The sequence below is a fragment of the Excalfactoria chinensis genome, chromosome 9 (genome assembly GCF_039878825.1).
Source record: "Excalfactoria chinensis isolate bCotChi1 chromosome 9, bCotChi1.hap2, whole genome shotgun sequence".
Lineage (NCBI taxonomy): Eukaryota > Metazoa > Chordata > Aves > Galliformes > Phasianidae > Excalfactoria > Excalfactoria chinensis.
Genome location: NC_092833.1, coordinates 17,018,347 through 17,037,896, shown reverse-complemented (window position 1 = coordinate 17,037,896; position 19,550 = coordinate 17,018,347). Strand labels below are relative to the sequence as shown.

Sequence of the window (19,550 nt, the reverse complement as noted above, 5' to 3'; positions counted from 1 at the left end):
TATTAATATTTTTATTAACTGAGAGTTCAGAAAGTAATCTAATTAAAGCCCTAATAAAGAGAAATGTTTGCCAAAGAATTAATCACACCTTGCTGTATTTCACTCCATTAGTTCTGAAATCTTCATTTTAAAGAACTGCCTCCGTATCCCATTCTGGGCACTGATAGATGCAACTAATTGGGGAGCAACAGCTGTTGTAGTATCATTTACTATAGCCAAGACAGAGACGTGGCAAGAAAATATTTTGTTACAAATAATATCAAGACAGATACTGGTGATTCTCCAAGTTAGAAAAGGAAGCGTATTCTTCCCCACTATGAAGACAGGACAGGATTTTTTCCTGCACTCTGCTGACTCTAAGCCACCCCTTGAACTTGTTCATATCTTTGAGTGCTCACTATAGCTGTAAATGGGCATGATGGGAGCTGAGATAATAGTTGCAAGGAAAAAGGAAATATTCTCCATGTCATTTCTCTAGGCGTCAGCTGCAAACAGCAAGAGACACAACCATGTACAAGAGACACCAAAGCAAACAACAGGCAAAACACAATGAAGTTTCTCCAGCCCATCCTGGGTGACCTAGCAGGGCTGTTTCCCAGAACAGACACCAAAGTCAATTTTTCAGACTGGTTTTAAGACTCCCAGATGAAGAGATAACCTGGGGGAATATTCTATGATATTTCTTTACCTGATGTTCAATCATCATTTTTCTTACTTTTCATGAAATAACCTCAGGGCATGAAATTGAGCATGTTATGTGGCTTAATTTGACTCTACAGCATACAAAATGGGGAAAAAAAATTAGCAAAAGGAAAAGAACAGATGCTTTAGTTGAGATAAAGCAATGCTAATCATTGATGCTATGAAAGAATCCCATTCAATATTTGTAAGTTTAATGTGCAACACATTAATACCAAAAATAATTATATAGAGAGCCTTTATTGTCTGTAGGCATAATTGTTTCTCCCTTTATGCTTTCTTATTTTACATAAGAGGAAAATGAGTTGCACTGTTAGAATGAATTGTCTGGGTTTGTCGATCCTACATCTCTCAGAGTGAGGAATCTTTGCCCTCAGTCTCAACTTTCTTCTTCTCTGTGCTCTAAACTAATTCATATATGCGTGTATCTCTGTCAAACTCAACACACAACATGGTATAAGAAGTGGTTATGCTTTTCTGATCACAAAAAGAGGATGATAAAACCTAAACACCTCTAAAACCCTGAGGCAAAAAGGGAGTAAGCAGCATTATACAAGTGTGGGTTTAAAAAGAAATAAAACGCACATATGAGATTGCAGAGAAGATGTAAGGAACCGTCTGCCTTGCCAAGCTATAAAATGAAGTGGAAAGCAGCAGCCATAAAACACTAAGTAGGAAATGTGGTTTAAATTCTACACTGGTTTGTAAGGCTTTGAAGTTGCGTACCTCTGTTCAATCCCTACACAGCATGTATGCTGCCAAAGACAGAACATTATTTAAATTTCCTCTAACCTCACCGTACTTTAAGCATCACTGATAGGCAGTATAACCTTCTGTCTCTTGTATTTTCTCCGGCTCTCTTTGGTAGCTCATATTCATGTGTTCCCAATAATGAAGGCTTTCTGCTGATAAAACTCTTACATATTTAAATGGGATTTTCAAGTGAATGTAGTCTGCTCTTCTAAACTTCCCGTCAAGACAAGCAAAAAAGAACTCAATTTAAAGGAAGGAGCTATCAACCAGATGGGTAAAAATATGGTCTCTGTGTGCTTGCATTAATATAAGTTATAAAGCAAGATGAATTGGTTTTCTAAAACACGATAATGTTGTTACTTGACAGTTTTCTTGGTTGTTTTGTTTTTTATTATTATTATTATTTTCATAATAATCTAAAAATGCCTTCCCCCCCCCCTTGAATAAATTAAAGCAGGACTGGGATCAAGCTTCCTTCCAACCTGAGATGGTGAGCCTTGGCAGTTGAGGGTGCAGCAGGACTGCAGAAGTTATTTGCCTGAGGAGGCTTGGGTTAACACAGAAAATGAAGACTTTTATCACATGAGACACAAATAATTGAATATTTGATATTTTGACTCTTTTGAATACTGCGACCCCCCAAGAAGAACTTTTAAGCGCAAGTATTTTTGGATGAAAGGGTTACACCTGTGTTACTATCTTTCCTTCCACTCACATAAGATATTAGAATGTTTTAGCTGGCAAGAAAGGAATCGTCTATAGCTACAAGGCAGCAGGAAGAGGAGCTTTACCATCTTTCATCTGTTGTGGCACTGAATTTGCCTTCACGATCTACTGGTTCTTACTGAATGTGATGTTTTCTCATGGCATTAAAACCACCAGGGAAACATCCAACCAAAGCCCAGAACTGCCATCACAACCTGAGAAAGTATTTTGTTTTCTTCCTGAAGTATTCTGTTAAAATATATAAATACATGGTAGTATATACCAAGGGAGATGGCACAAGAAACCATCTCCAGAGGACATAGGTTAAACTAATTTAAATTGTTAATCTTATACATCCTGTTCATTTCTACATGCTTTTCCATGTAGCAAGCTACAAATCACTGACATTCACTTGATTTTCCACTTCTCTTGGATGCACTGAGAAGCTGGGGCTGATTCAGCAGATTAGAAATAATTTTGATACTTGCAGTTACCAGACAAGGTTTAATATATGGATTCAAGCTCTTACGGGAAATCTGCAAGTGCTTGCAGACTCATAAGTCTGTCCATAAATGTTTAAGAATTTGCAAGTATTACAGACCCATTTTCAATTGCAAATAAAAAGAAGAAAATAAAAAGCTTTAAACAGTTTGGGAACTTAACAAAAGATGCACAGCTAACAGAAATTCACCTCACTGATAGCAGAGCTGATCTACAGACAGAACAGCTTTGCTAGATAGATCACCAGTTCTCCTGTTGAGAATAATGATTACATCTCCCTGCAAAGCCTGTGGTACATCTGTGTGCAGATACGCATCTCCCAACACAAAAGCAGCACCGTTTGAAGGCTCAGTGATGAAATCCTCCCTCCGCAATGCTTCCTGGGGACGACCTGATCCGTTAAAGCCCTCCAACAAATCCAGATTACAGTTCTGGAGGAAATCTGCCACCCAGGGCTGCATTTGGGGCAGAACATCTCATGCCAGTGCTCGGTTTCCCTCAAATTCCTCGCTCCACCAACACTGCCAGAATGAGGAATGTAAATAAAACTACAGGGAAAAGTACAACGTACACTATTTCTTCAAGGGCTGCGGCTGCGTGAATCTACCATAACCTTTGGCATCCTCCTTCTCCCTCTCTATTTTTATCCTGCCTGGATACTGTTGTTTTGACAAGGCTGGGGCGGGTGCCAGGGGCTGCACCCTGCAGCTGGCTCACTCATTTTTTCTTATAAACACTTCCCTGCTTCAATCAGCTTTGGTCACATCACTGCATTACCTGTACCCAAAATCCACACATCCATCTCAAGCCACTTGCCCAAAGAATCTCATGGTCATATTACTGTTGGACTTCTGAAAGAGACACCTATGGGGGCAGAAAATAGTTCTAGCGTAATCATTTATGTTGTGTAGATTACAGAAAGCTTTGTCCGAACTACAGTCCTTTTGCTTTCAGCACCTAAAACCCATCTGGAGCCAAGCGCTGCACTACTCTTAAAACTGCATCATTTAAATATACTCAACCATCTTCCACTTCCCTTGATCATTTCAAACATAAGTCGACTCTATTCATTTTTACCATATGATGTGAATGGACCTCCGCTACTGCTACTATTATTATTATTATTTCCTCTTTTAAACAGGCAACGTGAAGAAATTTCTGCAGGTACAAGCAGCAGCTAGATATCAATAGCTGAGATGCATGTCTATGAACAAATAGACAAAGAATATATTTGAAATGTTCAGAAAGAGGAGGAGGGAGGAGATCAGTGTATGCAGAGAGACAGTAACTGCCACTGCCTGCACTGCAGGTGTGAAATGTGTACATAGCAGGACAAATCAGTTACTCAAAGCAATACTGCAATTCTGTGTCTCAGGGAACGCAATCCCCATCACTTTGCCTCAATATGTTAAGCACAAACTCATCCTTTCCAGCACGGAAATATTTGCAAGCAGAACTCTTCTGTTTTACAACAGGATGTTTTTTTGTGTGAAAAGATTACACTTCCTATCCATGAATTCCAGGGTCCTGGTTGCAGAGTCACGGGGCAGAGCATCTTATTATGAGCACAACATAACAGACAATATATTGGAAGTCAGTACTGCTTTTATCTCCTGCAAGATTTTCTCTAGGATCTGTCATCTGTACATCAGCCTATTCCCCAGTGGGAGCAGGTGGCTGTTTCTCACAAACATGCAATAAATGATATTACCAAAAGCTACGTAAATAAAAATCAACAGCACAAGAAATTCAATGGTGTTTTGAAATATACTGAGACAGGGAAGTATTTGCAATGGAATGGGACAATCTGGTTACACCTTAGAGTGCATAAAGGATTAGCCCTTAGGGCACTGTGACAAGGGCCAAAATCTTTCTGCAGTGGAAATAGGCTACCAATTGTTATTGTTTACCAAGCACAATGATAATGAATTACTGGTGAATACTGTGACATCTTTAGGCTGGCGGTGGTGGTTCAGTCTCTGCTGGTGTTTCCTACTCATAACATACCCACAGGAAATCTGCCATAAGTAACTTCCTTTTGGCTGCCAACTGGTTAGTAGAACTTTTCTAGAAGATGCACATTATCTCCATTTGCACAATATATTTACATTCCCGTTCCTGGTCTGAAGCCTAGTATGGGATGATCAAGGCAAGGTTAGTGGTTTGCTTCACCTTCAGACCAGGCATTAGAATAATCAACTTAAGGCCCCTCAACATTTGAATAATAATTTCTCAACAGGAAATGAGCGTAAACCACTTTTTTTCTATATTCAGACATTAAAAAAATAAAAATAAAAAAAAATAGAAAACAATTGCACAACCATGTTGAATTACTGCTTGAAAAGAAGAGGGGAAAAAATCTGTTTGATGTGACCATGAGAATAAGACAAGAAGTAATGAACTTAAATTTCAGGGATAGCAACTGTGCTCAGACATTTGATAACTCATCAATGGGCTTCAGGATCTTCAGTATGGCATGAAAAAGTTTATAAGTAAGCAGGGCCACTTAGCTGGTCATGTCTGAGAGATGCACTAGATGATGCTTGATTGTGTGACATTTTCTCAAATGATGCCCTTGAACTCATTTTCTTTTTCCCATCTTCCAATTCTAATATATGTTGTCAGATTACCTCAGGGAAACTGAAAAGTTCATAGGCAGAGAAGTTCACTCTCATCAAAAAAAGCTGGGCAATAAAAAAGGGGAAACCCCAATTTTTTTTTTATTATCTTTTGCTAAATGACCTTATTGCACTGTTTGCAAATAGTTGAAAGATTGGAATCATGGTATCTGCTAAGGCTAAGGTGTGGGACTAAGAGGAGATATGAAATGGAAAAGGTCAGAAATGAAAAAAGATAAAATCTCTGGTATCAAATAAATATTGTCTAAGAGCGATAAGATTATTTATTTTTGCACTGAGAAAGTCCTATGTGCTTTTAAAGCACACTTGATATGCTTACTGCTTTCAAATGCATGATTTTATGCATTATTTACAGAATTCTCATCCACAAAGACCATTTTAGAAAGGAAATTGAAAGAAAGAAGGATGCAGATTAGGAATAAGGCCCTTGTAATCAGTAGGAGTCTTCAATATTGATTTCAGGTAGTCAAGGTATTATTTAAAGATATGGTTGCATTTAAAGATATGATTGCAAACACGACAGGAATCATTTGAGAAAGCACAGGCTGAAAGTAAAGTGAAGGTACTCATCACTATGGAAAACACCCCTGGAGGACTGCTCAACGTTTCTGCAGATACTCCTCCCTCAACAAATTACCAGAGCAGCAGAGAAATCACTTACCCCCAACCCTTTTTTGTAGCCCAGATATTATCTGTATTTTACAGCTCTCACTGAAAATTAGGCCACATCTCTTTGTTGGAAGTGAGGGCAGCAATCTGAAATACTTCCTGTATTTTTATTTTTTTTTTTTAATCTAAGGTAACATGTCCTAAAACAATGCATTTTTCCATATTCAATTGTTATTCCATTTTTATTTTTGTTGCTTTGAACAGTAAAATAAGAGATGGTGAACTAACATCTGAATGAGAAACTGACTTCTTAAGAAGTACTTACTGAGAAAAATGCAGACTTAATTTAATGGTATCGTAAAATGATCAAGGTTGAAAAGTCCTCCAAATCATCCAGTCCAACCCACCTGATGATTCTCACTTACAAAAAAAACAAAAACTCAGTATCTCACATTTATTAGCTGAAAAACACCATGCTTTATATCACCCACTAGCTAGGTTGGTTCTCACTACTTCAGCTCCTTTTTTCATCCCAAGATTCCTCTTTTATTAGAGGCAATACTAAATAATCAGAGAAAAGCAAATCCTTCACCAAAGAACTTAAAATCTAAATGAAGTGCCACTATGATTTTTATCCACCTTCAAACGGTTTTGCATTATTTAAAGCAATGCTATTCAGAAAGCAGCGAGAGGATCTTGGAGGAGAACACTGTCTGCAGCAGGGCACTATAGGATGTAATGCTCACAAAGAAGATCCCATAGGAAAAAAAAAAGGTGACGCAAAGTTCGAGGTTCTGGATGCTTAAGGTTAAATAGATCAGAAAAGACTACAGAAGGTCAAAAGAAATTCAAGAGCACGTGGCCTACTGGTGCAAAAACAATGACAGTAAGGTTTGGCATGCTGCTTTACTTCTTGAAAGAGTTGCTCTGTAGAAGCTCTTGGTTGTGTTTTGCTGGCAATAGAAGTTTTAAAACAACTTAACATCCAGTACTGGAGGAGTCAGCAACTTTCCATACCACCAGTTTTCTTTTCCTCCAACCACCAGCAATAGCAACATCCATCTCCCACACCCAAAAATCTAAAAAGCATGAGCATCACAGAGTTCTAAAATAGAGCTCCTCAGCAGCTCTGCCAGCTGGCAGTTTGCTTTCTGCTTTTCAGCCCCAGCCCTGTTGCATCAAGCAGCCCAAGCATGCTGCAGTGGGTAAGGAACACCTTGCCCTCCACCCATGGGGATTCATCTCAGCCCCATGGGGCAGTGGGCTCCTGCCTTCCCTCCTACCACCCAAGAGGGGCCAAACCAGCTACAGAAAGCAAGTTACTCTTATTTTTAAGGGTACAAAATCCTTAAGATATACACACTTTGTTAGCTGATTGTGGATGAGAAACTTTGCAACACCAGCAACTATTTAAACAAGCCAGATATTCCCAAATCAATTTTATCTCCAGCAAGGGAGAGAGAGAAGGATATGTAAAACCTGGGGGGTTGCATAAAAACTTATCTGAAATGCCAAGTTCACCATGGGATTTTTACTCCTTTTTTAACCTCAGGGCACACAGTATTAGCTAATGGATTTTAAACTAAGTACAGCTCAGTGGAAAAGGCTTTTCAATTTCGTCTGCAGCAGGTGAACTAAGTTTTCAAACAGCATTTATATTCCTTGCTGGATTGGAGTCCATTTGCCTTTGATCATCATAAAGAAATATAAATCAGCTGTAGCATTCCTTTTGATTATTTACCCTTTTACACCAAACCCTTAGGCAGAAGACATTCGTGTTTGCTCTTGATTAATGTGCTCTTGTGTCTTTTAGGAGCGGGTGCTGGCTATAGATGACAGTTGCAAAGGTAAGAGGTTTTTTTTAATGCTGAAACAGTAGACAAGTTGTATCATTTCCTCTCATTAGTCCCATTTCAGGAGGGATTCAGACTGGGCATAAAACTACCAGGCTTTAAACAAATGAGGTGGGAAGCTGTGGATGTGAAGGTTTTATAGAACAGCTATTACTTCACATTTCTCCTGCAAAAGCCCCCCACTGCAACAGCTAAGCAGTTCTCATAAGCACTATTAGACCAAGAATTACTTAACGTTAACCCCCTGCATATTAATTAGAAATCTATTGCATTAAGTTAGGCTCCTCTGGATTTTTTTCTGACATATGAAGAAAGATTCTTAAAAAATAAAAAATCCTATTTCAGAACAAAAGAATAACAACCATGCTGAAAGAGAATGCCTTCTTGCTAATTTATCAACCCATGTAAACTCTGGATTTTTGGTTATGCAATGGCAGGCAGAGCAACAGCAGATTTGGAAAAGAACTAAGAGTAGATGATGCGTTTGGGAGCTTGAAGACAACCCTACATTTCACTTCTAATACCAGCCTTGGGCATCTGGCAGAAGATCAGCCATAAAACAATATTTGCTTTCATTATAATTTTTCCATGCTCACGGTTTTACACCTTGAAGGTATACATGAATCACCAAAGCTGTGCTTTCCAGCATGAGCCCTCAATGTCAACGATAAAATGCCCCATAAAAAGGCTCACAGTAGTGCTTCGCTTCCACGACAATGCTCCTACTTTAATACTTGTAGCAAAAAAAGAAAAAAAAAATAGAAAAAGAAAAGAAATTAAGAGAATCTGTGTACTATCAAGTACTGAACAGTTATTCTAGATTATCTCCCCCCTTATCTTCACATGAAAAAAGTCACCAGATAGTGAGTGTGCTTCAGATGCACTGACCACCCTTCCCAAAATGTTTGGTAGTGGTTGTGACTTTTATCTCTTTCATCCACTGGTAACAGATGTACAGGAGAGAAGAAAATGAGTTAATAGATGATGGATCAATAGGCATGTACAAAGTCATCTGAATATGATTATCCTTCTGGAGTTTTATTTATAGATCTCCTTTATTTCAGGCTCAAATACTCATGGTGTTGACAAAGAAAGAGTATTTTAGGCTATGAAATTTATTTTGCAGTTATTGCTTTGAAATCTGAGTAACTCTCATAAGCCTCCACCAGGTATATAAGAATACAGGTAAAGAGTACAGGCTGGGGTGATCTACATGGCTGCTCTGGTACTCTCCAAGAATAAAACCACCTATATAACCCCCTACTGCAGCTCAGCTTAGTGCTGCCACATGCAGTACCTGAAGAAATAGTCAGTTGCTACTACTGAATTGTTTTTTGTAGGATTAAACATTACAGTGCTTTGTACCACATGACGAAATATTACTTATGATTTTGCAAGCTTGGCTTTCTATGAAGTTCAACTAGAACATTTCAGCTGAATTACTGCTTTGAGTGTGAAGAGGAATAAGTAATTGATAAGGCTGAAAGAAAAATTAGGTTTTCTAAAAGCATGCCCTAAACCATATCAGAGGTCTTTAGCTGGTTCTCTTGCCACTGAAACATACACACACTTCATTGTAATAAATCAGTTGCCTCTTATTCATATGCAGAGCTCCCAGATATAATTTCAAGTGTTTTTTTGTGGCTGCTTTTCTCAAGATAGCAACTGTCAAGAACACAGAATAGGCAGCTAGAATGCTGACAGACAACCGAAAAGTAAGGAAGAGGCTTTTAGATGCATAGTTCCAGCCTGGCAGATATACTTCAGAAATCAGGGGTGGACATTCTTGTTGACTTGAGCAGAGCCAGCCCATTAATTGTCCCTTCTGGAAACTGCCTCTCTGTTGCATATTACAAGCTAATTTGAACTAAGATGAGTCTGAAAAGCAGTGCTGAAGTCTCCAGAGAACAGAGAATAATTGCAGGCCAAAACAATCACTGCAAATCTTGCTGTTGAATATGACAGAAAAATCTCAAAATCCAATCTTTAGGGCTGGATTTCTATGGATCTGTCTTTAGTCCTCACATTCCTGTGGCACCTACAATACCCACAGGTATACCCACAACATCCTTTTGCCTCAGAGCATGACTTTAAAAAGACTTAAAGTCCAAACATCTCTATGTGTCACAGGTATAAATAAAGCAACAAGGTGCAAAAGGCATTCAAATAACATCCCTATAGTCCCTCCAGAGGTACTGCACTTTGGCATTTGGAAGATAAAGATGCTAAGAGTTCAGAACGCTGCTTGTATCAAAGATACAATTTCTTCCTTGACGTACCAGAAAATTAAGCAGAGAACCTGTTGCCCCATTTTTTTTCTGTCTTTTGGAAGGTAGGGGATTGGCTTGACAGGTTAGATATTTTACTGGTATCAAGGCCATTGGCTGTCCATCCCACTCCTTCATTCTAATTAATAATCTAAATTATTTCATAAAACTAAACATAAACGATAGGGATTGTAAGGAAGCCTGTGTGAACACAGTGCCACTGCTTGCCAGCTGCTGAGTTTTGTGGGGCAACCATCCACCTCTGCCAGCAGAAAGAACAAAATACAGCAGGGTCAGGCAATAATGGGGCCACTACCACACAGCAATTCCTCAGTGACTGTGATAGATTTTAAAGCAAATTGGTGTTTAGGTTCCAGAGGAATAATCCTCAGCAGATTACAGTGCTATCAAGAGGAGTCAGAATTGGAGACAAATCTGTTTGGCAGTGCTTTGCTACCTCATACCTGGTGCTGCTGTGCAGTGTCTGGGTGGCAATGACTGCTCTAATGGTGAAATATAATCCCAGACCTGACCTGCACACATTTCAGGAAGCTTTCTCAAGTGCTTGATGTAGGTATGTCTGGTGGGGAAAAGAACTTAAGAGAAATCCTATCGCTCAAGATGTTGTCCCTCCTGTATCTCCCAGCTTTTTGTTACACCACAGTCCAAGATCAATGGCAAAGACATAGCTCATCCTATCTGGTCAGGATGCACAGAGTCAGAGAGCCTATCCTGATGAAACAGCAAACCATCCATGGGCATGTATCCCATAACAATTACACTGGCAAGATCGGGTGTTGGAGACTGTTCAGTGGCAAAAGGTTCCTACAAATGCAAACAGGTAATTTGTGATTATTTTTTTATATTTGTTTTTTTAAGTGAAAATTGTGCATGGTTGGAAACCTTCCTTTTGTGGCACACCTGGGGCACACAGCCAAGATCTGCTTACTCCCCACACCCATGTGTTCTTTTAAGGAGTGCTGGTCTGTACAAAGCTTTCTGATACAAATATAAGTAAGGCATCAAACAATACCAAAAAGCTTCCAAAACGTAAAGCAAAAAGCAGATTAAAGGTGCCCAGAAATTCACAAACAGACTGAAAGCATTGACAGTACTGGGGGAAGAGACAGCTGTTTGTCTCTGCTGAAAAAGCAATCTACTACTAATCTAAATCCAAATTGTACTATTGCCATGTTATAACAGCAAAATTAGACTGTATTTACTTCTGTCTCTACAGAGCAGACAGCACTGATGGTTGTTACGCTCAGGTGTCATTATCCATGCTATTGAACCACACTACGGCAGACAAACAAAAGAAAATTAAACCCAAATGCTGAAGAAACTGAGATGACCCTGAGATCAGGACTTTGCTGGCATTTTCAGTCCCATCATTCAACTTGGAAACCTCCTGCTCCCAGGTTACCTGGCTCCACAACAGTCCCAGAGATCCAAAATACAACTTCGGAGAATAAATAGCTGTCAAAGGTGGGCAGAAAATACCTTTGCTTGCACAGCTTTAAATACCCTGAACTTTGTATCTTTTAACCTGCTTATGATAACTTCATCTGCTTTAATACAAAACAGAAATTACACGCTGGTTGCAAAGGGAGATAGCACCATTGAGCACCTTGTTCCTGTTAAGCTGAAGCAGACTATTAGTTCAAGTATCCTTGGGCTTCAGCTGCCAATCTATTTAATCAGATCTACTGTCACTTGCTGTCATTTCTACAAGTATTATAGGTCTAAATTAGAGGCCAGATCTCTTCACATTGTCATTAAAGAACTGTGAGAGAGCAATGGATGAGGCAGATAGTGATTACTTTGACAAGGAGATCATATTATACCTCTGTACTCTCCCAGAGCAAATCATACTTGATCATTATAATTGAGAGGTGCATTTCTTCAGACTGATGACTTCTATCTTTGTAGCCCTGCTTTTCAGCTGAGAATATTACTTGTTTCCTCCCTTTACTGCCACTAGCAGGTAGAGAGTTTTATTCTTTGTCATCCCCATAATCTGCTGTTACTTCCCACAAGATAGCTTTTTGAATAAAGTATTTCAGTTTCAATGATTTGATTCCTTTACTAATATTTACGTAACTAAAACAAGCCATAACAATTCAGTTTAGAGCTTACATGACCACATTCACTTCCTTTGATCCCCAAACACTTGAAATGTGATTTCTTTCCTCTGCACAGATGCTGTCAAATAGAAACATCTCTCACACCATACTCAGCCTAGGCCTATCACTCTTAGCAACCTTCACTTGAAAAAGAGAAATTAAATTAATAACCTTACTCCTAGCAAAAGTGATGAGTGGAACAACTTCTTCTATGGCTTAAATTATTGATTGCCCTTAAGCATCTTGTTTCAAACATTTTCAAAGGAGAAGCAAACAAGAACGTATTTTACAAATAAAAATCAGTTTAATGAAAGCCTCCATAAGACAAATTGATTATGACTCTCACTTGGTTTTGATTAAAAATATCTTCAAATGATTTTTTACTGAACTTTGTAACATATGTATCGATGGAAACTGAAAAGAGAAAGTTGATTATGCAATGAAAGTTTTTCTGCAAAGGAGATTTACTGAAACAGATCCTTGCTTGCTAAGCCTGCAGAACGTCTTTATACATGTGATTCACCATATGGATGTGGAAAAGTGTTCAAATATTTGAGTATCAAGTTTCAGACTTCCCATAGATGTTTGCTACAGAAAGTAACACTGACTGGAAAAATCTTCTTTTTTGCTTTTGAAAAATAACACTGACTACAGAGTATCTTTTTGCTTCAAACCACACATTTGCTCCAATAAACTCAAAAGGAGAGAATGAATCAAATGCAAGAGTAGAAGGTTACTATTTGGAGAGTAATGACCCATTGTGAAACTGGGGTCATGCGCTGACCTGTACTGTCCCATTCACATTTACACAGCAGTTTCTAGATCTGTTCACCATCTCCTGCAAGTTTTTCAGACCTCAAAATTCTATATCCTACTAGGACAAGCATCAGTGTCATCAGCCCACAGGTGCCAACCTCCACCTAAAATGATCTATGTGTATCTGATGGCAATTTCCCACCCCATCTTCCTGGGTAGGGAAATCCTCTGCCTCTGGTCCTACACAACAGTGGCTAAGTGCTAATGTACATTATCCAGGTTAACAAAGGGTCTCCTAATGAAAAGGAGGAATGACAAAGTCTGTGTTTTAATGATATCTACCAAAAATTGGACCATAGGGCCAGATACTTACAGCCAAAATCTCTCCAAGTGACTAGAAGAGCAGTGGATCCCTAAACAACACTGGGGAAACACAGATTGAATGGAAGGACTGAGAGACTGGGGTCAAAGTTGTATTTGTACTGATGAGCAAATATTTAGTAAAGCATTGATGGTTTTGTTATAGCTATTTATTATTTACTTTACTCTTCTGCACTGTTTCTTTTCTCTCTGCTGTGTAATGGATTGTCTTGCATAATGAAACTAAATTAAAAAAAAAAAAAACAACAAAAACAACAACAACAACCAGATATTCCTATTTTTTTGAAGCTCTAAATCTAAGAATTGGAGAAAAATGTCTGACATACCCAGTGCTACAAGTCCTGTATGTTAATTATGCTAACTGATTAACACAGGACAACACGATGATATGAAGTAGTTGATAAAAGTTGCTGCTACTACAGTCTGTATTTAAAAAAAAAAGTAAAGGCCACAACACTTTATTGGCACAGAGGTCAGGAAAGGACACAACCTGTTGAAAATGCTTCTATTGTTCACAGAACTGTAGCTCAGCCAGTATAAAATATGTTGCACTGTAATTTATCAGGCACATAAAAAAAAACAATAAAAACCTGTTTGAATCACGTAATCACAAGTACTTCTGGCACAAACTCTTTGTCTACAGAGGAATTACAGATATTTCATAAAGCACATCCGCTTCATATCATTGTCTAAGGAAGCAGCCGCAAATCAGATTAGAGAGGAGTCTGTGTGATGCAGGAGTTAAGGCTGTGTGTGTCAGCACTTCTATCAGGCTGATAAGTAACTTGCTGTGAAAAACCTAAACAGTAACATAGGCAGGCACTGTAAGTAAGTTGTCTTATTATCTTCCCCCAGTGTTAAATCACCGGTCATTCTGAACTCACGTCAGCTTCATTTTGCTGCAGCGAGTCTGCCAACATCAAGAACATCCTTCTGTGAAAATTAAGACCTGAAGTACTACATGTGAGCATAATTTTTTTTTTCCTCCAAGATTCTGAAAATGAATACTCAGTCTCTGCTGACAATGATAGAAGAGTTAAGGCTCCCAACAATTTTGTGAAACACAGACTTTAAGAACTCATTAAAATGATCCAGCAAGTTGAGTCATCTTGGATTTCTTTAATGAAGAGATGTTTAAATATACAAACACAAAGTAAATATTCACCTAAAAATGATTCACTGATGCATTTTTAAAGCTTTCATGACAGGTTTTAATATAAAGTTTAAGCTAAATTGCCAGAAAAAAAGCTTGAGGATGTTGAATTCTTGTCTCTGTTATGCTTTTAAGAATATGTTCAGTAACAAATCCACTCATAGAGAAGTCTTATAAAACATATAAAATGTTAAATAGGCCAAATTATCCTGGAAGGGAGAAGGTGGCAAAGCTACGCATATCACCAGTGGGTATTGAGAAGACTTAATAAATCACAACACAATTTCTACATCTCAGAAACCACATGTAATGCCATTAGACACGCAGGTTAGAAGTGGAAACTCCATGCCCAGAGGAAGACTTCACATACATTTCTTTTAGGTGCTCATCTGGAAATGATGCCACTTAAGGGGTTCATTTTTTTGTGTGTGTCTCATCATAGAGTGATGGATCAGACAGGAGGTACCTCTGGAGAGGACACAGCCTAAGCCATGCTTGAGTTAGACAGACAGAGCATGTAGGGCCTTCAGTGTCCCCAAGGCTGAACTCTGTGACCTCTCTGGGCAACTTGCTTTGATGTTTGAACCATTTCAACACTAAAAATAAAGGTTTTCTAACTTCACAGCTGTATGGTGAAGGAACATTGCATTTGTTTGCCAGCTAACAAAGCAAAAATGGAAGTCATACATATATTTTTAAATTAAATCTTCATTTTACTGACTTCTGTGGCTGTACTAAATATAGGGCACAGATGTAATTTTTCAACAACAGTATAACACATTGAATATCTTTACTAAGAAAACAGGATTTTTGACAACACTCTCTCTTGAAAAGCTAAGTTGGGCTCTCATTTAACCCTATAGAATATTAATAATGTTTTAGCTCGCAGAGTCATAACTGTTTTATTTCAGTAAGTCACATTATAAGCACATTAAGATGCTTCAGGGTGTCTACCCTAACAGTTCATCTTTTCCAGGCATGGACTGGTAGCAGCCTTTACCAAGTTGTATTTGTTTTGTAGGAAGAGTGTCGATCAGATGAGAAAACAAACTCATTTTTAGAATGATGCTATTGTTTTTTGTACTGTCTTGCAAAGAAGAACTCCATATAGGTAGCTAGTACACTAGTAACTCAATTATCATTGCTTCCTCATCAGGACAACTGACTCCTCTGCAGGAATGTTTGGGCAATCAGAGGAAATTAATGCAAATCTAGACTCACAGACCCTTATTGCTTATCATCAGAAATCCAGACACTTCCAGTTTAGCTGTTGTAAGACACGTGAACTTGGTGAGAACAAGAACTTTGGAAACAGAACACTAAACACCATGAAGAGAGATCAATCACCTATTCCTATGGCAGCCCTATGGCATGAATACATAGGGAAGCATTTATGTGAAAAGAAAGATTTAACACTTCTTCAATACAACCCAGCATAAAAAGCCAAACAAACAAAACCAAAACCACCAACTAGATTCTTCACCATGAAGATATGCAGAAAAATAACCTTCAGAAGAGCTGAAGACTAATGGAGAGCAGCTGAGTTCATGAAGGTGGCATTTTACACCCACCTGGAATCTCTGATATCTAATAAAGTGTCAACTTCAGTTCCTATCCAGGTAAGATCCTCCATTTCATCTATCATTTGGTTTGTATGAAGTCTGAAGGAGTCAAATAACTTTGAACCCCATCTCTTTGTAAAGTTTCATTGCAAGTGTTTCATGGTTTAAAAAGGCATTGGTATAGGTACATAGATAGCTTGAGAGGTAAACAAAGGCATGAGTTTGCAAGGTTTATTTCCTCTATATAACTTGGCACAAATTACGAAGAAAACAATCAGAAGATATCTTCCCTTACATAAACTGTTTGATCTGACTAGTAAGGAAAACGTCCAATGAGAGAAGAACAGAATATAACTCGTCACTATTAAGGTTCATACAGATCTAAAAATCAATTTTCTACTTGATAACATTAATAATCTTTTCTTTCTCCTCCAACAATCTTGGAAAGAAAAAGCCTTACTAACAAATGCTATTAAAACTCATTTCATTTAATATGTGCTCTCCAAAGCAACAGAGCACAAAGACTTCATTTCATACAGTATATATATATATATATATGTATATAAATTTCCAACTATAGTTTGAAAATTAAATGTTTAAACAACCATTCATTTATCTCTAGGTTTGTTAACTCAGTCTTAATTTGTTAGATATCTTTCTTATATACCAAACCAGGAGCATAAATATATTATACAGTGTTGTGTAAAAACTTAAAAACTAAGCAGCCAACTGGAGAAATTAATTCCTTATAAAACACGGAGACTGTAGCACTGCTCTCAGGTTGTCATCCAATATAAACTGCCTTGCTTTTACAGTTGAAAAAGGGAAAAAAAGTGTAGTGACACTGGGATAAATAGCACTGCTTCTGAGAGAAAAGGAAGGCACTCCTAATTAATGGCACGTTATCTGAGAACCTTCTTAATATCACAGAATCCAGGGAGTGAAGTTCCACATTCATATCTGCTTTACGATTCCCCCTGCTCTAAAATGAACTGTAATTTCATTATCAATTCCAGATATCTATGTCTGAGATGTATTTTCATTGTTTACAATGCTTCTAAAAATCAAACTAATGAACTGTGCGTTTTAAAGGATTCTGTTGGTTTTGTAGGCAGCCTGTTATTAGAGACAGAAAGCAAATGGGAGCAATAAAGTTGAAACAATGCCTGGTGTACAAATAAAAGTTGCAGGCAGCAGGTTCAACATCTTTGCATAATCGTGACTCATCTAAAGGAGTTATCTGCAAGCAGTCAGCTCGAGATGTGAAATCATGAAATGCTGTTTCATGTGAGGAAGGAAGAAGTTCTCCATGCTGGGAACATGCCCAGCACAAACTCCTGTTTAAAAATAACTGAGCATCAGTGAGAGATAAAGAGTTCTGCTGTAAAAAGGGTAGTGTGCTCAGCCTGTTGAGTCACCAACAGCTACATCCTTGAACTCATAATAGAGATCAAGGCTGGGAGGAAATAGAGTATTTGAAGTTACTCTAATGAACTCTTCTCCTCTGCTCTTTCCTAGAAATTCAGTTGGATAAAAGAAATATGAATTCTCACCAAATTATAGCATGGAAATGCCAGAATATTATTCATTGTACATAGTATTTCATTGTTTTTTGTTTGTTTGTTTTAATTACAAAGCTTTGAAACAGCCCAAAGCAGATGCTTTGAAAATACTGTTTAGTTATTTCTCTGACAAAGAACTCACTATGAACCATTTTTTAATTTGATATCCTTGAGGAATAAGATAATACAACACTAGCAGCCTTTCTTTGGCCCAATTTCCTCCATCTTTTTATTTTCCTTATGTCCTGTGACCAAGGCATCTCCTTTAGAAGTAGCCTCTTGTTGGCTGCTCTTCTGCCCAAACACACTGCCCAGAGGCAGTTTCAGTCAATAATGTGAACGTGGTCAGAATAACATTCTAAAATGCAGAGGGTCTATTTTGCTGCTAATACACAAGCTGAACCAGAGGAAGTAATTCTTCATGTTCACACATTTTATCTTTGTTTACCTACATAACTTCTCCCTGGCAACCAAGATCATCACGTGCATTCATATAACATAAAAATCACTCCAATATTTCATTGCTTGTTTCTGCTACATCTTTGCATTGGAGCATTTCCCTTCAGGTGAGCTAATGTCTCATTATCACTATCATTATCCTAAGAGAGTCAATTCTGCAATGCTTTCCATCTGGAGCATTCTTTACTAGCTAAGACAAAAATCAAGCCCATGACAAGAACATTTCACCAGACTAGGAAGTAATTTCAGGGTATTCATGGGGCTTTCCCCTTAGGGAGAACTTAGCATGAAGAATAGATCATCTTGCAAAGCTGAGATCAACCCCTAAGGTCAGGAGTCTCCCTGCTATCTACTAAATGACTTGTATTTCTTACACCCTGAGGTCTGCCTAAATAGGAAAGGAAGCACAAAAGAGAGCACAAAAGGAGCAGAAACACAAAAAGCTGTGCATCAAGTCTTGGTTAAAAACATCCTGAAGAAACACTGTGGAGAGTCATCTAGCTATGAGTGAATACAGGAATACAGAGAAGGACTTGCTAAACAGGTATTTGACACCCAATAAGCATTTATGAGTTGCTATGTAATCTTAATCCTTTTTCTCTAAAGAACATCACTAATGAATGGTATCACAATGGTTTTAATCAGTTAAGTGTATCAACCTACCAAAAAAAGTCACAACAAAATGCAAAAGGGAAAACAAAAGCTAAGACCAGGTGCTCATTCTATTTAGGCACTGAGCATATCTAGGAACCTCACATAACCAAAAGTCTCTAATCATCCCATATTGCTCCATTAGCACCTGTAGGGTTTAACAGCCTGAAGCGTGCATTAAACATGTTTCTTTGCGCATCACAGGCGGAAACTATACTTGACTCATACATAAGAGAGAAGCAGGAGTAAATACCTATTGATACAAAACAAAGCTTAGTCATAACTGAGGCAGCAACTTAACAAGATTTGAGATAGCAAGGTAGACTTGATGATTTACTCCACAGAGTTAAACAGACCAATCCAGGAGACCTTCCCCTTAAGCAACAAGATTCAAGAGTTAACTCTTCACTTTTTAAACTCCTTCTCAGAGGAGCCTAGACACTGCTGAATCCAGTCCTAGTCCTAGACATGGTCAATGTACACCCAAAAAATTCTACATGAACAATCAAAGATATAATCTTAGCAGATCTAAGAAAGCTTAAAGCAAACTACAAGTCACTTACCAAGGAGCTGTATCAATCAGGTATGTGGATGTTAAGAAGTAAGGGATCTCTGCAGCAGATGTAAACTCAAATCACACCCCTACTCAAAGAGAAGGGACTGCCAGTCAGTCAGCTTGGGCTGCTCACTATTTATGGGGTAAGATGGCTGACTCAGAGTTTTGGCCAATGCTCAATTGAACTTCTGCAGTTGCACCAGGTGTCTGCTATCAGTCCTTTGGGAACACAGATTGAGACAGATTTGTGGTCGTTATCTGTCTTGACAAAACCTTGATAGTCATCTGTTCTGAGTAAGGCCCTGGGCATATCTCACTGTT

General features: G+C 38.2%; 1 long non-coding RNA gene across 2 annotated transcripts in view; it reads right to left on the bottom strand.

The window, feature by feature from the left end:
• LOC140256151 (uncharacterized) overlaps nt 1-19,348 on the bottom strand; it is an 82,047-nt gene extending 62,699 nt beyond the window's left edge. For both annotated transcript variants that reach the window (XR_011904652.1, XR_011904650.1), the window contains exon 1: nt 19,237-19,348. This is a non-coding gene — a long non-coding RNA (uncharacterized lncRNA). The remainder of the gene's footprint in view (nt 1-19,236) is intronic.
• Nucleotides 19,349-19,550: the final 202 nt, after the last annotated feature.